This window comes from Panthera leo, chromosome C1 (genome assembly GCF_018350215.1).
Source record: "Panthera leo isolate Ple1 chromosome C1, P.leo_Ple1_pat1.1, whole genome shotgun sequence".
Lineage (NCBI taxonomy): Eukaryota > Metazoa > Chordata > Mammalia > Carnivora > Felidae > Panthera > Panthera leo.
In genome coordinates this window covers 206,821,428-206,844,066 of record NC_056686.1, presented here as the reverse complement: position 1 = coordinate 206,844,066, position 22,639 = coordinate 206,821,428, and the positions used below count along the sequence as shown (strand labels likewise).

The following is a 22,639-nucleotide window of genomic DNA, read 5'->3' as shown; positions in this document are numbered from 1 at the left end:
GTACAGTATTTATTGAAATGCTCATCATCTCAAGGATTAGGTACCAGAAAAGTTCAGTGGTAGATCTGGTTTTTAAGATGGCTACATCCTTAGGATTCCAACTCTCTCCAGCTTTCAGCTCTGACTTTCTTTTTATTGGTCGATGCTGAGGCACAGTTTGCATTCCTATATGGCTGCAAACAGTTTGCCAACTTAAAAACCCAGTGGAGAGAAAGCATATCCCCACATATGATATGTTAGATTACCATTCAGTAAATATTCATGATCTCTCCTCCGGCTTTTATGAGTGCTTTGGATATTGGCCTTGGCCCATGTGATTTGCTTTGGCTGATAGAATATTAATAGATGTGACTGACATGGGTTAGAGCTGCAGTAAGGTCACCCAGTGGGACCCAATCTCTGGCATTTGCCTTTCATCATTAAAGGACTACGTTTGGGGTTGAGTAGCCATTGGAACAGGGAGGATGAAAGACACACGGAGCAGAGCTGGGCTGAGCCTCCAGCTTGGAGCCAAGTCTGGCCAAACAGACTCAAGCAGTCAAATGCAGGACAGTCATCACAGCCATCAGCTGTGTAAAGGAGAAATAAATACATATTGTCACATGCAACTAAGATCTGGGGTAGTTATTCGCATGCAGTTATGAGGCATCAGCTAAATGATGCATGTGAAATTACAAGAAAATTCTCAGGCTTTAATCTCATTAGATCAGATCGCTGGTTCTCAAAGTATGGTCCCAGGAGCGGCACCAACAATTCCTGCGAATTTACATAAAATGCATAGGTCCCATCCCAGCCCTACAGAATCATAAACTCTGAGGGAGGGGACCAGCAATTTTTGTTTTCGCAAGTGCCCCAAGTGATTCAGATTCACTGGAAAGTTTGAAAAACCACTGACCTAGATCATATGTCCCTCCTTAAACCAATCATAGTGCATAAATCATCCGGCCTGGAGCTGGGGTGTGGGTGAGTAACACCAGAATTATCTCAACCCATGGGACAGGGCCTGAGAATGTGCATTTCTAACCAGTTCCCCAGGTGATTCTGATGCTGCTGGCTTAGCACACTTGGAGAACCCCCATTCAAGGCCAAGAGTGCAACCGGAGTGGCTCATTGGGAAATCAGCATTCTACTAACAAAAGAAGAAAACAAAGAATACCAGGCAAGGAACAAATATAGATCAGAGATGCATTCTTATTAAAACAAAAGAGTTCTTATGGAAGAGATCAGACAACCTCCAATATTCTCCAATAATTCTGCAGGGACAGAGAAATCTGGAGCCAAAAAAAGAGAATCTCATCTGTCTTTTAGTTCGTGAAGTTGATTGAGACATAAACTGATTTTTTTTTTTTTTTGGTCTCTTCAATTTTGCTGAAATTCAATACAGATCTGAGAAATCAAATAAAAGACAGCAGTTTTTGCTGCAGAAAGTCATGTATCATTTCAAATGTGATGTGAGTTGTCACACAAATCTTTCCTAGTACAATTCACTGAAGATAAATATAGTGTTTAAGGAGACAGTGTCTATATATCAAACAATTCAGTCATTTTGATCCGTTCTAGTGAAACCAAGTTTCAAGCCTATAGTTTTGAGTAATCCAAGATACAAAATTGCTGCTATTTTTAATACATTCTTAAAATCTGGAAATCAAAGAATTTGGGAACTCAAAGGACCTTAGAGATCATCTAACCCACATACCGCAAACCACCAAACAGTGGGCCACATCCCACCCAGAAATGCGCTTTATTTGTCCTACACAGCAGTGTTTTCCTTTTATTAAAAGCGCCGCCATATTATTGGTGCAACAGCTGTGGAAAATAGTATAGAGCTTCCTTCAAAAACTTAAAAGGAGAATCACCATATGATCCAGTAATTCCACCACCGAATATTTATCCAAAGAAAACAAAAACCTCAATTTGAAAAAGTATATGCACCTTTATGTTTATTGCAGCATTATTAACAATAGCCAAGATATGGAAGCAATCCAAGTCCCATCCAGAGATGAATGGATAAAGAAGACATGGTGTATATATATGTACATATATGTACATACATACATATATATGATGGAATATTATTCACCATAAAAAGAATGAAATTTTGCCATTTGCAACAACACGGGTAGACCTAGAGGGTATAATGCTCAGGGAAATAAGTCAGAGAAAGACAAAGACCATATGACTTCGCTCATATGTAGAATTTCAGAAACAAAACCAATGACCAAAGGGAGAAAGATACAAATGAAAAAACAGACTCTTAACTGTGGAGAACCAACGAGTAATTGCTAGAGGGGAGGTCCGGGGGGGGGGGGGGGGGGCGGGGACGGGTGAAATGATAGAGATTAAAAGTACACTCACATCAACAAAAACAATCGCCATATTTAAAATTTGTCAACTTTTCTTGTCACGTTGGAAGATCCAACACCACACGAGGTGGACAAAAGTCAATGCTCCTTCATGCCACAGTGTTTTGGAGCTGAGTCCCAGCTTCCTCCTTTTGAAGGAGCACGAATCCCTGCACTCCGGTCTCTGCTGTTTTACAACCAGCCTGCTTCACTCACTTACAAGGCCTGCCTGGGTCCGGTAGGTATGTTGGTTCACCCTCGCTCATCTAGACAGACTCCTGTGTTTTTCTGCCATGAGAACTCTGAGGTCCACGGTGACGACCAACTTTAACTCACGTTATCTCTTTAGCGACAGACCCCGTTTACACCATCGGTTTCTCACAATTGTAGAAAGTAGTTTCTCTTACAGACACGTATTCAGCATAGAAAATGGGATTACAAAAGCTCACATTCAAGTTCTGCTCAGTCAACATGGAGAGAGGTGAGCGGCTTAGTCAGAAACCTTATTTCAGCGGGCGGCTGATTTCAGAAACCTTACAGGAAAACAAATCCGTGGACAATGGGAGAAATGACAGGCCGCGACAAATGTAACATGAAATGAGTCTTATTTGGATGGTGTACTCCCGAATCTTTTCAACCCCTTTCATGAAAGTGATTTTTTCCCATTAAAAAATAAGTTTTTACACCTCACACCCATTAGGATGGCTACGATTAAGGGGGGAGAAAAAACAGAAAATAACAAGTGTTAATGACGATTTGGAGAAATTGGAATCCTTGAACACTATCAGTAGGAATGAAAAACGGTGCCGCCGCCATAGAAAACAGCATGGCAGTTTCTCAAAAAAAATTAAAAATAGAATGACCAATCTGATCCAGCTATTTCACTTTCCCACTTCTCAGTATGTATCCAAAAGAATTGCAAACAGGATTGCAGAGAGGTATTTGCACACCCATTGTCATGGCAGCACCATTCACAACAGCCGTGAGGTGAAAGGTACCCAAGAGACTATCAACAGATGAATCATTTTCTTTAATATGCTAGATGTATATATGACAGAAAATTATCCAGCCTTAATAGAAAGGCAATTCTGACACATGCCACAACATGGATGAGCCTTCAGGACACTATGCTAAGTGAACTAAGCCAGTCACAACAAGACAAACACCGTGTGATTCCACTTTAATGAAGTATCTAGAGTAGTCAAACTCATAGGAACAGAAGGTAGAACGGTGGCTGCCAGGACCTATGGGATTGGGAAATGGGAAATTATTGTGTAATGAGTACAGAGATTCAGTTTTACAAGATGAAAAAATTCTGGAGCTTGGTTACACAACAATGGGAACATCCTTCACATGACTGAATTGTGCACTTAAAAAAAAATGGCTACAGTGGCAAATTCCATGGTATGTTGTTTCTTACCACAGAAAAATAATTGTCTTCAAAATGGAAGTTTTTAGTCAAATCTGCTAGGTTTTTTTAGGATCTGGTATAATTACTTCAAAAGTTAAAATGGCGGGAATCCAAAGATGAAACAGAAAGATGTGTCTCATCCCACAGACACAGACTGAACTGATACCTCTTGGGGTAAATTAAAAGTTTGGGTTAGAATTTTGTCTCCTTCTGAAAAGTACAACAAAGTTTTTCATTTAATGTTCCAAATTTACTTTAAAAAACAATGTGATAAAAAGGTGAGAACTTGAATTGATACAATTAACAAAAGTCAAATATAGAGAAAGTAGAAAATATTTTACAGTATTTAGTTCACCCTTATCTTGGGATTAATAATCTACTTTGGGGGCGCCTGGGTGGCTCAGTCGGTTAAGCGTCCGACTTCAGCTCAGGTCATGATCTCACGGTTCGTGGGTTCGAGCCCCGCGTCAGGCTCTGTGCTAATAGAGCCTGGAGCCTGTTTCGGATTCTGTGTCTCCCTCTCTCTCTGACCCTCCCCCATTCATGCTCTGTCTCTCTCTGTCTCAAAAATAAATAAACATTTAAAAAAATGTTTTTTAAATAATAATCTAGTTTGGAGTTTCTTGGTATGGATTAAATTACTCCTATTCACTAATCCTAGAGATCATAGATCTTGGAATTAACAACAAGGATTCTATTAGCTACTCATATTGTCCTAATTCTGCCTCTGTAGGATCATCAATCACTGAGGAAAGTCAAGGTCAGTGTCAGCGTCCCATCAGGCAATCCTGGTGCAAACCACCCTCTGATAATTTTGTGATTGTTGATCTACTTTTGTATGTTGAACAAGGGTATCTGTAAGCTGCTGACGTGCGTATCATCTTGTCTAACTTGCCACACTGTCTCAGTGTCTCTAAAGACAGCCAAAGAAAGAACCACCCTGCCAAATACTCAAAAGGCTACTCAATAAGGCTGAGTTTGGTTCACTGGAGAAGTTGCATTTGGCTCCTCTTAGATAGAGTCTCTCTTCTCTGTGGATACTATTGAGCCGTAAATAGTAGATGTTCAGGCCTATGACATGGAAACTGGAATATATCCAGGAAAACAGATTAGTCAGTATTCCAGGGCCAGGCCATCCCTAAAATACAAACTACAGACTCATCTGAAAATCATAAAAGAGCCACAGTTGTCTGTGTCTTGAAGCTTAGCCCTTCCGACAGACATTATCATCATGTGACGATGCTCTCGTAAATGCTGTGAGTGTAGGGGAGGGAACATGGCGGGAAAAGAAGGAGAAACAATGAGACTAGTCTGCCCTCAACAAGTTTATGTCTTAGTCAAGGAGACAAACGCTATTTGATTCCCGAAAATGCATGACCTTGTATAATCAAGGGTCTCAAATGTGTGACGTCTGCTACATTTATTAAAAGAATTCAGGCAAGGAAGAGACCCAGACAATTTAGAGGGTTGAAAAGGATTTCTTGAACTTCACAGGGTTCCAAAGGGACCTGAAAAATAAGACGTAATATGAACGCAAAAATATTTGGAGAACGGACCGCTCACATGTTCTTACTTCCGATTCTACTTCCACATCTCCTATATTTGCTCTGTCACACATCTATCCATCTTTCCATCTCATTTTTAAACTGTGTTTTAAGATAAACTGCTAACATCAGTTTTAACACCCCTTCAGCATCAATGAGCATCAATATCATTAACCAGATATCAACTTCAGCATCAATATCGTTAACCAGAGTTTAAGATTTGTTCATAGGTTTGGGGGACAAAATCTACACAAATGAAATGCATAAATCTTACCTGCACTGTTTGATGTGTTTTTGACAAATGTTTGCTCCTGTGTAAAGTAACCCCTCTTTCAAGACATAACATTACTACCACTCCAGAAAGTTCCCTAGTGTTTCTTCCCTGTCAGTGCTCACTTTCTAACTCCCATGAGATAACCACGGTTACAATTTTTTAGCCGCAAAATTAGCTTTGCTGATTGTAGGACATACATGAAATCATATGTTATCTTTGGGTAAGTCTTCTTTTATTTAGCACAATGTTTTTGAGGTTCACTCAGGTGTTTGCATAAATCAAGGATTCATTCTTTTTTAGTGCTGGATAGTATTCTTCTCTAGTGATATACCATAATTTGTTTATCGATTCTCCCATTAATAATCACCCAAGCTATTTGTATTTGAGGTTTATTATGAGTAAAGCTACTATAAACATTTGCATACACATTTTTCATTTCCCTTATGTAAGCAGCCAGGAATGGAGCTGCTGGGTTAAATAAAACAATGAGTTTTATAAAAATTGCCAGATTTTTATTCAAATTGACCTCTGTTTTATACCCCCACCAATGATCTATGAGAAGAGTTCCACATCCTCACCAACATTTGGGATTGTCAGTCTTTTTAAGAGTAGATCCTGGAGCCCAGAATAAGAAGGTAAAAATAACTTGACAGCTTATACCAGGACCTCATTATTACAATAAAGAGTAGACTAAGAATAAAACTGGATGATGGGTTGTAGCAAACTTTCGTGGCTTTAATATTTTTAAATTAAATTTTCCTCTACCATACCCTACGAATACCCATTAAAATTATATCTGTTTCTGAGGGCATGATGGGGAAGGATGTCCTAGAAATATTCATCCCATAATTTATATCTCTGCTTCAAAACAAAAGCTGCCTGAGAAACTTTTGCAAAGGACCATTACAAAAATTGCATCTCATCAAGCAGTAGTGGGGGGAAAAAAAATGAGAATAAGATTCAGTCATTAGGGAACATTATGTTTTATATTTGCCCATATTTCATGCAATCATTCTCAAGGTTGTAAAAATTCAGGAAACTGAAGAAACGTGCAAGTCAACTAATTTTTCATTCTATCTGTTGAAAAAGAAAAAAATGGAGAATACGCAAAGATCATTATTATGTTCTGTGTAAATAGCAATTTTATATCCTAGTTAAATGCAGGTAAGAATTTCCCTTAAAATGCTGAAGTAACCTGGAAGAAATGGGTCCATTTTCCATGTTTACTGGTGATTTTTATAAGAAAACTTTTTAAGCTCAGGTATTTTTCTCAAATTACAGTGCTGTGTCTGTAATATTATGGACACCCAGATTTGGGCAACAGCTAGATTACCCCATCCCAAGCATTTCCCTGGGAGATTCTGATACGGCAGGGATGCCATGAGGCCTCAGAACCTATCTGTTTTGTTTTCAAACCTAGTTCCCCCCGCAGATTGGTTCTTAGGCCCCTCCCTGGCTTGTGCTCTCTCTCTCTCTCTCGAAAATAAATCAACATTCAAAAAAAAAAAAAAGGTAGCAGTTGAAATTCTCAGTTACAAATGTTGGAAAATCCACAAATGATTAAAATTTTCATGTGATTATTTTCAGAATCCCAATATTAGATAAAAGCAATCCATCTACCAATCTGAAGAAGCATATGGAATTTTATGTTTCTGTATCAAGTTACTTCTGCTTTTATGTGTTTCCATAAATCTGGTTATTGATGACATTAATCTGAATGCCAAGTACTTCCCAACCTCTTTACTGACACTTTAATACAAACAATAACCTAGTACAAAAGGAAAGCTGAGTTGAATTATGTTTATTTCCATTCCACAGCTTCTTCCTGTTTGATGTCTATATTTCTATTATGCTCTTGATAAGCCATATGGCCACAGTGCTCACCACGAATAAACATCCAAAGCTGAACCCCATTAGCCATAAATGCAGAATTCTAATGTATAAGGTAGGAATTAATAAAGACCTCTCTACTTCTGTTGAATGTTTGTAATCATGACTGTAAAACTTCTCAGTCCCTAAGCACGTCCACCTGGACACCATCAGTGGAATAAACATCAGCACCAGGAAGAGTGATACTCACTTACATCATCTGAAAACTTACTGTGTTCTCTGCCCTGCTCTAAACACTCATTTACACCTCACGACCACCCTCTGGTAGGATCATCACTGTGCCCATTTTATGGCAGAAGAAACTGAGCCAGGAAAGGCAGACATCACACACTTTTATCAAAAATACAAACCCCAGCACTTGACTCCAAGTGGACGTGTTTATCCACAACTTTTTCTGCCGCGGGAGGGTTTCGATGACCTGGTTCCCAGAGAAGCAAAAATTAACAGGAGGTGTTCAAGAGAAAGTATTGCAAGGTTGATGTGGTAGAAAAAAGAGTTATTTCGAATCCATTTGTATTAAACAGGGGAAAAGGAAAATTGTGAAGTGAGAGGTAACCTAGAAACTAAGAACTATATGTTTGTATATTAATTTCGAGTAAATAGGTTGATACGTTTGGTGCCGCCCCCCATCTGAATGGCAAGGTTTTTTAATTCAACTAAGTCCCATGGCTTTTATGTACACTTTTTTATTGAGATAGAATTCATGTGCCATCAAATCCACTATACATGCCGCAGTATAAAGGAATCCTAAAAACACTATCCTAAGTGACACAAAACGCCACGTATTTTATGATTCCATTAATATGAGGTGTACAGAATGTAAGAATCCAGTGACAAAAAAATAGATTAATAGTTGCCAAGGGCAGGGAGGGAGGCTGAAATGGGGAGTGACTGCTGATGAGTGAAGGGCTTCTTTCTGGAACAATGAGAATAATCTAGAATAAGACGGTGATGATGGCTGAAATGTAATGTAACGAAGATGGCTTGTAAATGACAAGGGCTTGAACAAATCCGAAATAGGACCAAAAGGGTAACTGGCCATTCTTTGTGTGAAAAGAACACTACCCGTAATCTCTTAACCCTTTTATGGAAAGTGGGTAAACATTCAATATTTCCATGCACCTAAAGACAGATGGGAAAGTGAGCTATAGGAAAGCATGAATGTGCAAAGCTCTTGATGGTTAGAAAATAACACATGAAAAAAGTCCAAATCTGTGATCTATTTGCACTTACAATGACAGCTAAATGTGTCTCAGTATTTACTTGCCCTCTGCATTTATTTTAAAAACCTGAAGACATAAGTAGAAGCCCCAACAAGAGACCCTATTTCTGTGACACTTCATTGCCATTCCAATACCTCCACACAGTCGCCATTTAAATTCATGTTACCTGAAATCCCATAAAAGAAGCAAATAGAAAAACCCAGGGTCATCCTTTCCTGCCAAGAACACACACACACAAAAGAGTAGAGGACCGCAAATGTTAACTACAAAAAAATTTTGATTGACTAATTCCAAATAAATAGACAAAAACAGTAATGGCAACATAAACACAAAAACTTCAATGGAAAAAAAAATAACAGGTACTTATCAGTATCCTCTCGTTCTGACACCGTTTTTTCAAGCCCACCTTCTGATACATTGCTCTTCTCTACAGTACTATACCACAAATTACAGATGAAGGCCAGGTCTCTGAACAAGGCTAACGTGTTTTCCTGCTTCAATCCCAAGAGCCTAGAGCTGGGGACGGCCTCAACACTGCTTCAGTGGCTGAATGGCTATCTAAAAAAAAAATAGATGGCCATTTACTTAATTATAAGCACCTCCAGAGACCAAGAATTTGACTGGAACACAAACAAGAAGAAACTGTTAAATATTTGATGGAAAATACTTTTTAACAAAATCACAGATGCAACCAAAGGCTATATTTTTATTATTTTTTAATTTTTTAATGTTTGTTTATTTTTGAGAGAGAGGGACAGAGCACGAGCAGGGGAGGGGCAGAGACAGAGGGAGCCACAGAATCCCAAGCAGGCTCCAGGCTCTGAGCTGTCAGCACAGAGCCGCACACGAGACTCGAACTCGGGCACGGTGAGATCATGACCTGAGCCGAAGTCGGATGCTTAACCAACTGAGCAACCCGGGCACCCCTTATATTTTTATTATTAATTTCAACCTATGTGTTGCTACAGTCATTGAACTAAATCTAACATAAAACCCACTGAACCAAATATAGACCTCTTGTAAAAAGTAGACCAGAAGTGAAGCAAGATCCAATCACATTTTCACTGAGTTGTAATTCTGGCAAGATCCAAGGAGAGCTCACTCGTCCCCATCACTGTCTATAACAATCCCATAGTCAAACAGCAATTCTGCCACGTGAACTCATTTTCATGGGCTGGCATATGACCTCCTGCTGTAATAGGAGATGTGCCTCAGGCCACCATACTAGCAGTGGAGTTGGGGAACCGAAGGGGTTATAGGATCCCTATTTCGAGACCTTTCAACCCAGCCAGACTGCATAAAACCACATACCAATGACTTCACAGAGACTGCATCCAGAGTTAAATAGTCAAATAGTTTGTGTTCAATCCAGAGTGTTATCCATGCTTACGGAAGAATCAGCCACAGGGCCCATTTGTAAGGACACGAGCCATTTAAAAAGAAAAACAAAAACCAAAAATCAAAATCTGAATGAGCAGTCATTCTTAGTTCTCTGTCTCTTGGCAAGGTACCTTCTATTTATTTTTTTAATATATTCAGAGCAAATTACTATTCATTCCTTCCCTTACCAAACACGCCCTGATAGTATAAGGAACAAAGAATGTTCTTTGTTCGAATACAATGGCAGTAGTGAGAAGAGCGTGGTTTATTTTGAACGCCTCTAATATAAACTAATAAGAGAACAAAAATAGCTCATGTATTCCCCCTCATTGGGCTAAAACTTTCCCATCAAATCACACACAAATCACAAAATTCAGCGAGACATTTCATTTTCAGATAAATCCAAGGACGGCTTGCCACTTAAAATACTCAGACGTAGTAAATAATATTTCTTGAAAATAAGATTGTTTTTTCTAGCACAAAAATGCAGTCACTCAGAAAGCCAGACCCTTCCAAACAGGGCATAACAAGATCACTGCTGACAAGCTTAGGACTGAAAATTCTTTTACTAAAATATCATTGAGTAGGAGAAATTCCTTATACGACATTACATGTTAATGGATTACAAACATATTTTCTCATAAATCATCCTGTCTCTTCACACCAGTTACTTCATATCTGCTCTAATCTGTTCTCCATCCGAAGCCCAAAAGACCTTTTTAAAACTTGAAGACTCAAAATGAAAGCCAAAGTCTTCCACGTGGTCCGCAAGTGCTTGCAGAACCGAGGGAGCTTTCTTGTAGGGTGCTCCCGTCCCCACCCTCGATGCTATGTCTCCCCTGATTATCCTCTTTAAAGAGTCTAAGTGGCTTCTTCCTAACACAACTTACTGTGACTATAACCATAAGACTATTACAATCTACGTTTTTATTATTTTGTTTATTCATTTATTTATTTGAGAAAGAGAGAGCTCTGGAGCAGGGCAGAGGAGAGAGGGAAAGGAAGGAGTGGGGGGGGGGGGGGTTGTGGAGAATCTCCAGCAGGCCCCACACTCAGCTCAAAGCCAGACGCAGGGCTCGATCCCTGGGATCATGACCTGAGCGGAAATCAAGAGTCAGGCGCTCAACCCACTAAGCCACCCAGGCGCCCCTTAGGTACTCATTTAGTTGTCTCTCTTATTCAGGCATGAAACCTGTCTGTCTCCACGCCCTGTATAGTACATTAGATAGGTAGATACTTAAAAAGTATGCCCAACATGTAAATGAACGGATAAATGAATACATGAATGAATTGCTTCAGACTCTCAAAAAGAATCGCACACGCACCCACGGGGCATTTCAGTTTGTGACAAAAAAAACCTCTCCAAGCTACTGCACCCCTGAGTTAAGAACTTCAAATATGCTTTTCCCTTTGTGATAAACTACCAGGTATCCTGTCAGTCTGGAACTAAGAGCGCGGAAGAACCAGGGTTAAATGATGCACTCCCCCTCCCCCACCACGCACACACCACCATCCCCACGTGGAAAGCGGAAATGGCCTGAACAGCAACAGAAGCAAGGGTAATATTTACTGGCACTCGTTACTTGCCTTGAATCCTTCCATCTGGGCAACTAATGAGAAAAGGGAGAGAGAAAGAATGAGTAAGGAGGTTTTGGCGAACAGGCTGTTTCAGAGGTCAGGCCTGGAAGGAGCATCATTACTTCTTCCCACACTCCCCTGGCCAGGACTTAGTCACATGGTTCCATCTAACTGCAGAGGAAGCTGGGAAATGTAGTTTAGCTGTGAGCCAAGAAGAAAAAATAAAGTAGATTCGGTAAACACATCTAAATAAAAATGCATTTAAGGCATAAATTTTCCTGTGAAGATTGTTATAGTCAATCCCACAAGGTTGCCGTTCATTTTTAATATTCTCAATTTCATTTGAATTTCCTTGTTAAGACACAACTGGGTTTTTTTCATTTCTTTGGGAATAGGAGTAGAGATCTCTCCTTTTGTGGATATTAACTATCTTTAGAGACTATGCCTCATAATTTCCGCTTATTTTTCATTTGCAAAGTTGCTTTACTTTTCTAAATGTTCTATTTTTATATATATTTTGTTTTGTTTCCCAAATGTTATTCTTCACTTATTTTCCAGGAATATTAATTACAGTTAATTGTTTGAATTTTCTTCTTCTCCCTACACTTGTCTCTGTTTCCTACAAGCATCTTTATTCTGTTTGTTTGTTTGTTTGTTTGGACTTCTGTCTTTCACGCTGGATAATTCCCTTGTCTGTTATCTATTTCCTACTCATTCATACTCAAAGGGACAAGCTACCATGAACTCAGCTGTATGTGTGATGGCAAGGGGCGGGGGGGTAGAGGGGCGGGGGGGGGGGGGGAGAGAAGCTGCCTTCCCATGGGTGGAATCATCAACTAATAATATCTATAGATATCAATGTCCCAGGAACCAGAGAAAATTAACTAAGAGTTACAAGTCTTTTTTGCCAAAAAAAAAAAAAAAAGTTCTAGCATTTTCACCCTTTGACAGGTAATACTCACTTAATCCTCTGTCTGCAGTACAGCATTCACACTTTGAACTTGAACTTGGTGTGCCCCGTTCAGAGACCCTTTGGTTCATCCTTCCCCAAGAATAAATCTCCAGCGTTATACTAATACCTGGGAAGTCAACTGGATATGTGGGGCCAGGAGGGCATCTAGGAAGCCAGCTGCTTCAATGATTCTCTTTGTCTTGAGCTTTCCAATAGCTACACATTTATAGGTACCTGACATTTCAAATCCTCAGGGTTTTCATGTTGATTCATCTGTTTCAAGGATTCTACTCAGGCTCCCATGCCCTCTCTCTCTGGTTGGCCGGGTCACTTACCACTTTTCTCTCTGATTTCTGGCTTCAGAAAACTGCCATTGCCTCTTCTTTCTTTCTCTTTGTAGAGCCACACCTTCTTTTCCCTTCTCTTTAATGGAGCTGTGAGAGGGAGTGGAGATAAACACACACATTCAGTCGGCTGCGTTGAATTGGAAGGCCCGGCATAGGACATTCTTGTCTCCTATTGTTAATTTTCTGTGTCATTTTAAGTCTTTCCATCGTACTCAACATTGAGCTAGATGTACAGTAGCCTACACACAAACCTCAATGTTTGTGAAATTCATCCATCTCTCACAAATTCATCTTTGTGAGATTCATCCATCCATAATTATGGCACCATTGAAATGGTTAGATGTATTTTCTATTTTCTATCAACCAGCAAGTGGGGTTTTTGGTGGTGGTGTAAATTTTTGACTTTAGAGGTTTAGAAGATTATGCATCATGTTGCTCTTTGTCCAGTATTACCTTTACATTTTTAACATGCTTATCAAAACCTATGTTCTCTATAGTTCCATGAAATAAGTCAATATTTATACTTTTCCCTAAACTGGAAAAGAAACGTAGCACTCCATCACTTTACCAGTCCCACATATGTCAGGTCATAAGCTACGGGACTTTGGTTCCAGATAAGTGACTATGAATTGTTTTCCATGTTAGGCATCAAAGATTAATAAGGTAACTCTATGTTTGACTGGTTTTGTTTACCTGTCAATTTCTTATATCTCAGGTGTTACTCTTTCTCTGATTCACTTTTCAGTTTGCTGAAATATATCCTTGAGTAACTCTTTCAGAGAAGGCTTGTGGCTGGTAAACTGTCTGGGTCCTAGCAGATCCTAAATTTTCTTTTTCTTGCTCTTACACTTAAATGTTGTTTGGCTGGGTATGGAATTCTAGAATCAAAATTATTTAAATCAGGACTTAGATAATAATTTCTCCTTTTATTCTATCATCCAGTGCTGCCAACGACAAATCTTTTAGGAAAACAGGGGGGCGTTTGTTTTGTTCTTTATCTGTTTGTTTTCTGCTCTGGAAATTTTTACGGTTTTCTTTTCATCTTAGGGATTTGGATAGTGGACGCATTAAGATGTATCCAGATCTGAATCCTTTTTAAAAATTCATCCTGTGCAATACTCAAGAAGACATGCCATTCTTCAGCAACGTACGTCAGATATATTTTCTTCAGGTATGTATCTCCTCTCGTCTTTCTAACCTTTATTATTCCTCTGTTAGTTATCTGTCACTACATAACAAACCACCTCAAAACTTCAAGGCTTGGGGTGCCTGGATGACTCAGTCAGTTGAGCATCCAAGTCTTGATTTCAGTTCACATCATGATCCCAGGGTCATGGGATTAAGCTCAGTATGGGGCTCCATGCTCAGTATGGGGCCTGCTTGGGATTCTCTTTCCCTCTGCCCCTCTCCTGCTCACAGGTACACAGATACACACTCTGTTTCTCTCTCTCAAAAAACAGCAACAACAACAAAAACAAAAACTTCAAGGCTTAAAACAACATTTCGTTATTTCTCACAATTCTGTGGATTAGCTGGTTGGCTCTTCCATTGGTCTTGCCTGAGGTCATTCACGCAGATGCTTTCAGAGGGCAAGTCAGCCAGGCCTGGACTCAACTGGAACACTCTCTCCATCTGGGCTTCTTCATCCATCATGTGGGAGTCTCCACGCAGCATCTGAGAAGGCAGAAATGGAAACCTCAGGAACTCCTAAAGTCTGAATGAAGTCACACATCATCTCCATCATTTTCTATGGGCCAAAGCAAGTGACAAGAACAACCCAGATTCAAGACTGGAAAAACAGGCTCCATATCTCAATGGGAGGAACTGCAAAGGATTTGTGGACATATTTAATCTACCACAGTTGTTCTTTACTTCTTTGGGAGCTTTTACTTGACAGATGTTAGACTCCTAGGTCAATGCCCACTGTCTCCAAACTATTCTCTCATTGGTCTAGAAGATGTCTTTGATTGACCTAATCTTTTGGCAAATACCCAAGAATGTACAGGAGTGGTTTACATTCCTTATCCTCTCCTCATCAATAACATGGACTTGTAACCAGAGCTTTTGGAAAGGTGAGGTGCCAGGGAATGGGAATTGGTAGACGACGGTGGCCCAAAAGGTATTAAACACTTCCAAATCCCTAAGGGAACAGTGAACTAAAGATTCTCAGTGTCTCGTGCCTGGAAGAACTATGATTCTGGCAGTTCTATGAGCAGCTCTATGTTCTGGCAGACCTTAGAGAACTGAGAATTTGTTACCTCCTTTTGGGAGCATCAATATTCTTCTTTGTGTAGCCACCTCAATAAATTTCCACCTGCTTATTTTTTTAGTTACATCTTTCTATCGTGTCATCTGGTCTCTTCCCATTAGCCACATCATTGTGTTGTTGCAACAACCACAAACCTTTCAATACATACAAAACAGTCTTCTAATTGCCTTGAAATAATTTTCTGCCTGTTCTCTTTCATTTTGCAGATGGGTTCTAGAGGCAAAATAAAATAATTTTGCCGTATTTTCAACTTGGATAATTTAAGCAGACAAATTATTAATGGAAAGATTAGATCAAACCTCCAAAAGATCTGCATACTCCCAAGTGATCTAGATTTTACCAGCTTCTAAATTAATTGTGTGACCTTGGACTTGTTTGCATGTCCTAGTTTAGTGGCTAGCATATAGGGAGGAATTAAGTAAGTGCCTTTTGATAAAATGTAAAAGTAAAATTTGTGTTCATATGCCATGATTTTAATCATAGTTGCCTTCATTTGAGGACCTACTATGAGAAAGACACTCTCTAAGATTCAATACATATGCATTCCATTAATCCCTCCAGAAACCTATGTATTTGACAAACATTTATTGGAAACTACTATGTGCCAGGCACTCTTGTAGGTTACAACGATACAACAAAGACCAAAAGAGACCCAAGGGCCTCCATTCATGATGCCTTGTATTCTGGTGGGAGAGGTACACAGGCATGAAGAAATAAACAAAATAGTATCATGTCGAGTGGATATGTCCTAGAAAGAAAAATGAAACAAGGTGGGGAGATAGGATGTGAGAGTGGCAGCTCTCTTAGACAGTGAAAGCCTGTCTGAGAAGCTGATCACTGAACAGAACAGTGAATGAAGTGACTCTGAGGCACTGTGATCTGACATTTCGGGCCTCTATGATACAGAGGTGGCTCAGATATTCAAGAATGTGTCCAGGATCTTTGTTTTATGGCTTCCACTACATAAATCAATTTTCTCACAATTCTAGAGGCTGGAAGCCCATGATCAAGGGGCCTGCAGGTTCTGTTTCTGGTGAGAGCTCTTTTCCTGGCTTTCAGACAGCCTCAAATGCCCTTCCTATGTGTGCATGGAGACAGAAATGAGACAGAGAGAATGAGAGAGGAAGAGCCTGTGCTCTCTAGTGTTTCATCATGGAAGAATTAATCCTATCAGATCAGAGCCCATCCTTATGACTGTAATCAGTTAGTGCCTTCGAGGTTCCGTCTCCTAATACAGCCCCACTGAAGGGTTAGGGCTTCAACATACGGATTTTGAAAGAACACAAATCTTCAGCCCGTAGCAGTCCTATATCTAGAAAGCGACAGAGATGGAACTGTAACTCAGGGCCACTTAGCAGCAAAGGTCGCACCCTATCCATCATGGTGCAAGACAGCACTCGCTAAGACAAGATTGCTTTCAGGACAAAGTAGGACAATGAATGGGAAAATGCTCTATAAATAGTCACTCACTACACAAATGTAACATGGTATTATTACCTCCAAGAATGTCGCTGTTCCTCATAACATAAACATCTTTTAAAGCACTGCAGTCTCATTTTAGTGAGACTTATCTGTGTGGTCACTGTAAAGAAATAACAGCTGAAGAATCAACCCAACAGTAGATGAATGAAGCATATGGAATACGAAGTGTCCAAACACAGCAACCCTGATATAATTAATTACGTGGGTTTGTTTTTTTTTTTTAATTTCAGAACGCTGACAACCAGAAGTCATTACAATGTTGGCTTCTTCCTTCTCTATTTATTTTTTCTCCTCCATTTCAAACACAATTCTCTGTACTCCTGTCCAAGATGCTGGCTGGTGAGAAGCATAATGAAAATACTCGAAGGGGATCTAGATCAACAGAACAGTCGCCATCTTTCAGTAAAGAGAATGTTAATAAGCAAAAGGTTGTCATCATAAAGGCTATTGAAGCAATGACCTCCCGGGACTGGTAGCAGACACAGACTGAAAAGGTGACACTACCCTTTTCGGTGCTTCTATTTGCAAAAACTGGTCCTAGAGGAAAGCTTTGTAATATTCTGCAATATGAGCCAATAGAATGTGACCCTTTGGGAGAAAGAAGGAAAGTCTTTCCAAAGTAAGGAGGCCCTGGTGCAGACATTTGAGTATGTTTAACACTGTTAAAATAAATGAGGTCAAAGCAGAAACATCATGCTATGCAAGACTCTAAGTGAAATTGGAATTTTTTTCAAAGTCCCATCTCATTAATAATTAATAGTGACCAAGGTTCAGCAAAGCCACGATACAGATTTCTCTTCATCTGTAAAATAGGATAGGCAATATAAAACCAGACACATTTCTGGCAAATTGGCTTCCCAAAGCAGATGTGTTTCTAAATGGGTCACTTTTTTTGTTATTTGCACAACAGTATTCCTCTCAGGAATAGAACTTATGAGTAATGGCCTCCTGGAAAGACACAGCATTCTGCCGACTCTGTGTGAATAATCTTAACAGAGTAGCCCATGACGGTGGATGTTCACACAATCATCATCATGCGACCAGAAAGAAGAATGTCAATGCTCACAGATTGCTTTCAGGATTTTTCTAGCCCAACACACCTGAGAGACCAAATGGGGCAGTCCCCATTGGTCACGGTGGCACCTTGTGACAATAACTTTTAGAGAAGAGAGAGAGCTTGAAAATAAAAGCACCCAGGCACACAGAGATGGCCAACGTGGAGAATCCCTGTCTAGAGAAACAAAGTTCTCTTGAAAAAAAAAAAAAAAAAAAATTGAAAATATGGAGTCAGTCAGAGAATTTTCAAGAGCCAGTGGGAGATACTTCTTTCTTGTTAGATCCTCCCACGGGATTCTGTGGCAGTAAAAGAAGTGAGGGGAGAGGAGGAAAGCTGGACAGTTCGGGAGAAAGAACCTGCCTGAGCGTGGGCCGGCCTGACGCACGCTGAGGACTGCTTCTGGACGCAGTAATTTTGCATTCTTCAGAGATTCCTTCAGTGAGATTTTACGTGTTGTGCCTGTGAGGGTGTACACACACACACACACACACACACACACACACACTTACATATCATGTTGCCTGATACAAGCAACAGACTCAAGAACAGCCTTGTTAAAGGATCTTCCAGGGCAATGGATGTGCTCTACATCTGCCCGTCCAACACAGGAGCCACCAATCCCATGCAACTAGTGATCCCATCTCAAGATTCTTAATTATATCAGCAAAGACCCTTTCTCCAAATAAGGTCCCAAGGTCCAGGCATTGAGATTTAGAAACTTACTTGGGGGAACCATCGTTCAATCCTTTCCAGAAAACAGGCTGGCCCGCAGCCCGTAGAAGGACCCACTCTGACCTCCCTCAGGAAAACCTTTTGTGGGGAGCATTGTTGCCTGGCGTCCCCAGCTGGGGTGCCACAACTCCAGATCTGCTGTGGCAAGCATGTTCGAGCCCCTCTCCCTTCTCTGCACGGCTCCCGGTCAATGCTGAGCCCATCGTTCAGATGCCCGAAGACCTTCAATTAAAAAAAAAACTGGTAAAAAGGGGCACCTGTGTGGCTCAGTCGGATTAACGTCCAACTCCAGTCATGATCTTGTGGTTCAGGAGTTCAAGCCCAGAATTGGGCACTGTGCTGACAGGGCAAAGCCTGCTTGGGATTCTCTCTTTCTCTCTCCCTCTCTCTCTCTGTCTTTCTCTCTCTCAAAATAAATAAATAAAGTTCAAAACAAACAAACAAACAAAAAAAAAAACCGGTAAAAGAAAATGCACTAAAGCAAGAAGAAAGATAAACCCTGGGAAAAGACAGGGCAATTCCAGAAAGAGTCACAATATACCATTAAATTTAGTAATCTTATGACTGCAAGAAACAAAGCATTAAAAAAAAAAAAACTCTAAATAACAATCACAGGGGCGCCTGGGTGGCTCAGTCGGTTAAGCGACCGACTTCGGCTCAGGTCATGATCTCACGGTTCGTGGGTTCGAGCCCCATGTCAGGCTCTGTGCTGACAGCTCAGAGCCTGGAGCCCGTTTCAGATTCTGTGTCTCCTTCTTTCTGCCCTTCCCCACTTGTGCTCTGTCTCTCTCTCTCTCTCTTAAAAATAAACATTAAAATAAATAAATAAATAAATAAATAACAATCACAAATAGGAAATATTCAAGGGAAAGTTAAAGAATGTTAGGCTTTGTGGGGATCAAGAGGAAGAAGAAATGTCAAATAACTTCTCACATTATTAAAAAATATACGTGTTTCGGGGCGCCTGGGTGGCGCAGTCGGTTAAGCCTCCGACTTCAGCCAGGTCACGATCTCGCGGTCCGTGAGTTCGAGCCCCGCGTCGGGCTCTGGGCTGATGGCTCAGAGCCTGGAGCCTGTTTCCGATTCTGTGTCTCCCTCTCTCTCTGCCCCTCCCCCTTTCATGCTCTGTCTCTCTCTGTCCCAAAAATAAATAAAAAACATTGAAAAAAAAAAAAATTTAAAAATAAAAAAAAAATATACGTGTTTAAAAATTAACAGTGTATGTCAAAGGAATAGAAATACAGCCCAGACTTACTTTTCAAGCCCACAGAGGAACAACGAACACGTTTTGAGGCCCTTCTATCTGCTAGTCGCTGTTGAAGTGCCTCCGGTCACCCTGACAGCTGCCCCAGGAGACAGTGCTCCTGGTCACCATTCCCAACAGGTAGGCGGCCAAGGGCATGAGAAGTGACTGACCCAAGGTCATACTGCCAAAAAGTGGTGAAGCCAGAACTCAAACCCAGAAAGCCTGCTTTCAGAGGCTGTGTCCTTTTCTATCTGTGCTATGGAAAGGCAATTTTAATTTTTTTTTTTAACGTTTATTTATTTTTGAGACAGAGAGAGACAGAGCATGGACGGGGGAGGGTCACAGAGAGAAGGAGACACAGAATCTGAAATAGGCTCCAGGCTCTGAGCTGTCAGCACAGAGCCCAACGCGGGGCTCGAACCCACGGACCATGAGATCATGACCTGAGCCGAAGTCGGGCACCCAACCGACTGAGCCACCCAGGCGCCCCAATGGAAGGGCAATTTTATTAAGCCATCTGAGGACAGAGGTAAAGGAAGAAAAAGAAGGAAAGGAAAAAAGAATTGCAAATAGAGAATAAAGAAGTAAGTCGAAATGTATCAATAGTAATAATTAAGTGCTGGGGTGCCTGGGTGGCTCAGTCGGTTAAGCACCCGACTTCAGTTCAGGTCATGATTGTGCGGTTTGTGAGTTCGAGCCTTGTGCTGGGCTCTGTGCTGACAGCTCGGAGCCCAGAGCCTGCTTCGGATTCTGTGTCTCCCTCTCTCTCTGCCACTCCCCTGCTGGCGCTCTGTCTCTCCCTCTCTCTCAAAAATAAATTAAAAAAAATTTTTTTAACAATAATAATAATTAAGTGTAAATGGATCTTACAAATTGATTATTTGGAAAAATAATTTCCAAAATCCATACAGTAGCCCAGAAAGGCCACTTACTCCGTCTCCCCCTTTACCTTCCTGACTCTTTCTAGCACTTTCTCCCATTACCCATCCCGATCAAATCGTGCTAGTCTCCGTGATGCCCATACACGTGAAAGGAATGCAGCTCCCTCCGTGCCCGTGTTCTTTCCACTCACTTTGCCAGGCACGCTGCTTTCCCATAGATCTGCGCCCCGCCTTCCTCAGGCCACCTTCAGAGTGACCCCTTCCCTAGCCGCTCTGCTTTAAAATTAATTTAAATTCAAACTCTCACTGCCCTCACCTGGCCTCCTTTATTTCTCTCCACAGCCGCATCCCTTCTAATGTCCTTTGCATTTTTGCCTATTTATTGTGTCTCTTTGCTGTCCTCCCGACTAGAATATAAATTCCACTAAGGTAAGGGGTTCTGTCTGTCTTGTTTTTTAGTAAACGTCCACTGCTGAGCACAGGGCTTGGCACGTGGTAAGGAGTAAATAAACATTTCTTGAATAAATGCGTGCGATGATAACAATAGAAATGACGAGATATTTAGAGCTACATGATAATGAAAAATTCCATAGCAAAATAAGTGCAAGATTCCTGTGGATGAAATTCGGAAACCCCATGGAAGCACTTAATAGGAGACCAGAATAAATGTCATAATAAAGACTTAATATAGGAAAGATGTCGATTCTCTCCAGTTGACCCTTAAGTTACAAGAGGGATTTTCAGAAAGCAAAAATATCAGGGCTCAGCAGAAAGGAACAACTTGCTTACGTACGGTATTAAGTGCCAAAGCTTGCATCAGACCAGACTCTCTTTCCCTCCTCTCCTCTGCCTTCCCATCCCCCCTCCCCACCTCACCTCCCAAGACCTCTCCCTGCAGTCTGACAGTAGATGGCAAAAAGAACAACCAGCAATGTTCCATTTTAAAATCTGATGTTATTCAACTCACACTTAGTGAAAACCGACCCATTTCAAAGCACTTCTTGTAAAGTCATTTTAGTCTTCACTGTTATCCATGGAGATGACTGTCCTTATGTTCTGTTTACAGGTAAAGATACAGGCTCAGAAAAAAAGGAATGGCTTGGCCTTACAGTGAAAGTTCACACAGCCAGATCCTTACAGGATACCTTGCCTGGAGGCTTAAACTGGGCGCTCAGTAGCTCGGTAAACGTTCATTAAAGCAAGTTGATCTTGGAAAGCGAGGTTACTTTTCTGGTCCTTAGTTTTGCATGGGAAAAAGGAAGGACTCTGCATCCTGGAAGACACACACAATGGAAACCAAGAGAATCAATTCATTCCCTCTAATGTTTTTTAGGGGGGCCGAGGGAGGGGGAGTCTTCATGGTCTATTTAAAAGGTTGAATTACGTGCCTGTCTTTAAAAATGTAGAGATCTGGGGCGCCTGGGTGGCTCAGTGGCTTAAGCGTCTGACTTTGGCTCGGGTCATAATCTCATGGTCGTGAATTTGAGCCCCGCGTCGTCAGACTCTGTGCTGACAGCTCAGAACCTGGAGCCTGCTTCGGATTGTCTCTCTCTCTCTCTCTCTCTCTCTCTCTCTGCCCTTCCCCAGCTCTCACTCTCTGTCTCTATCTCTCTCTCTCTCTTAAAAGTAAATAAACATTAAAAAATAAAAATAAAAATAAAGAACAGGTGGAGATCTGGGGGGCCTGGGTGGCTCAGTGGGTTAAGTGTCTGACTTTGACTCGGGTCATGATCTCATGGTTTGTGGGCTCTCTGCAGTCGGTGTGGAGCCTGCTTCAGATCCTCTATTTCCCTCTCTCTCTGCCCCTCCCCGGCTCACTATCTCTCTCTCTCTCTCTGAAAAATAAATAAACATTAAAAAAAATTGTGGAGATCTTATATAAAATCTGGATTCCCAGCTCTTTTGGGAAAGTCCAAAGAACTAGACTTTAGCAACCAGTGGCTGGAGGTGAGTGGCTGCTGAACTCGGCATTTTCCTCATTCATTTATTCTACTGGCCTCTCTGTTTCAGACAGTCGATTTCTAATTTCTG

The 22,639-nt window shown here is 40.9% G+C and overlaps 1 long non-coding RNA gene across 4 annotated transcripts in view; it reads right to left on the bottom strand.

The window, feature by feature from the left end:
• LOC122228339 overlaps positions 1–22,639 on the bottom strand; it is a 72,357-nt gene that overhangs the window by 9,151 nt on the left and 40,567 nt on the right. For 2 of the 4 annotated variants that reach the window (XR_006206531.1, XR_006206528.1), the window contains 3 exons: positions 14,459–14,615; positions 13,635–13,819; positions 12,930–13,028 (listed from right to left, as the gene is read on the bottom strand). This is a non-coding gene — a long non-coding RNA (uncharacterized LOC122228339). Of the gene's footprint in view, positions 1–5,172; positions 5,262–12,929; positions 13,029–13,634; positions 13,820–14,458; positions 14,616–22,639 lie in introns of those variants that run through there. The other 2 variants (XR_006206530.1, XR_006206529.1) reach the window with 2 other exon arrangements.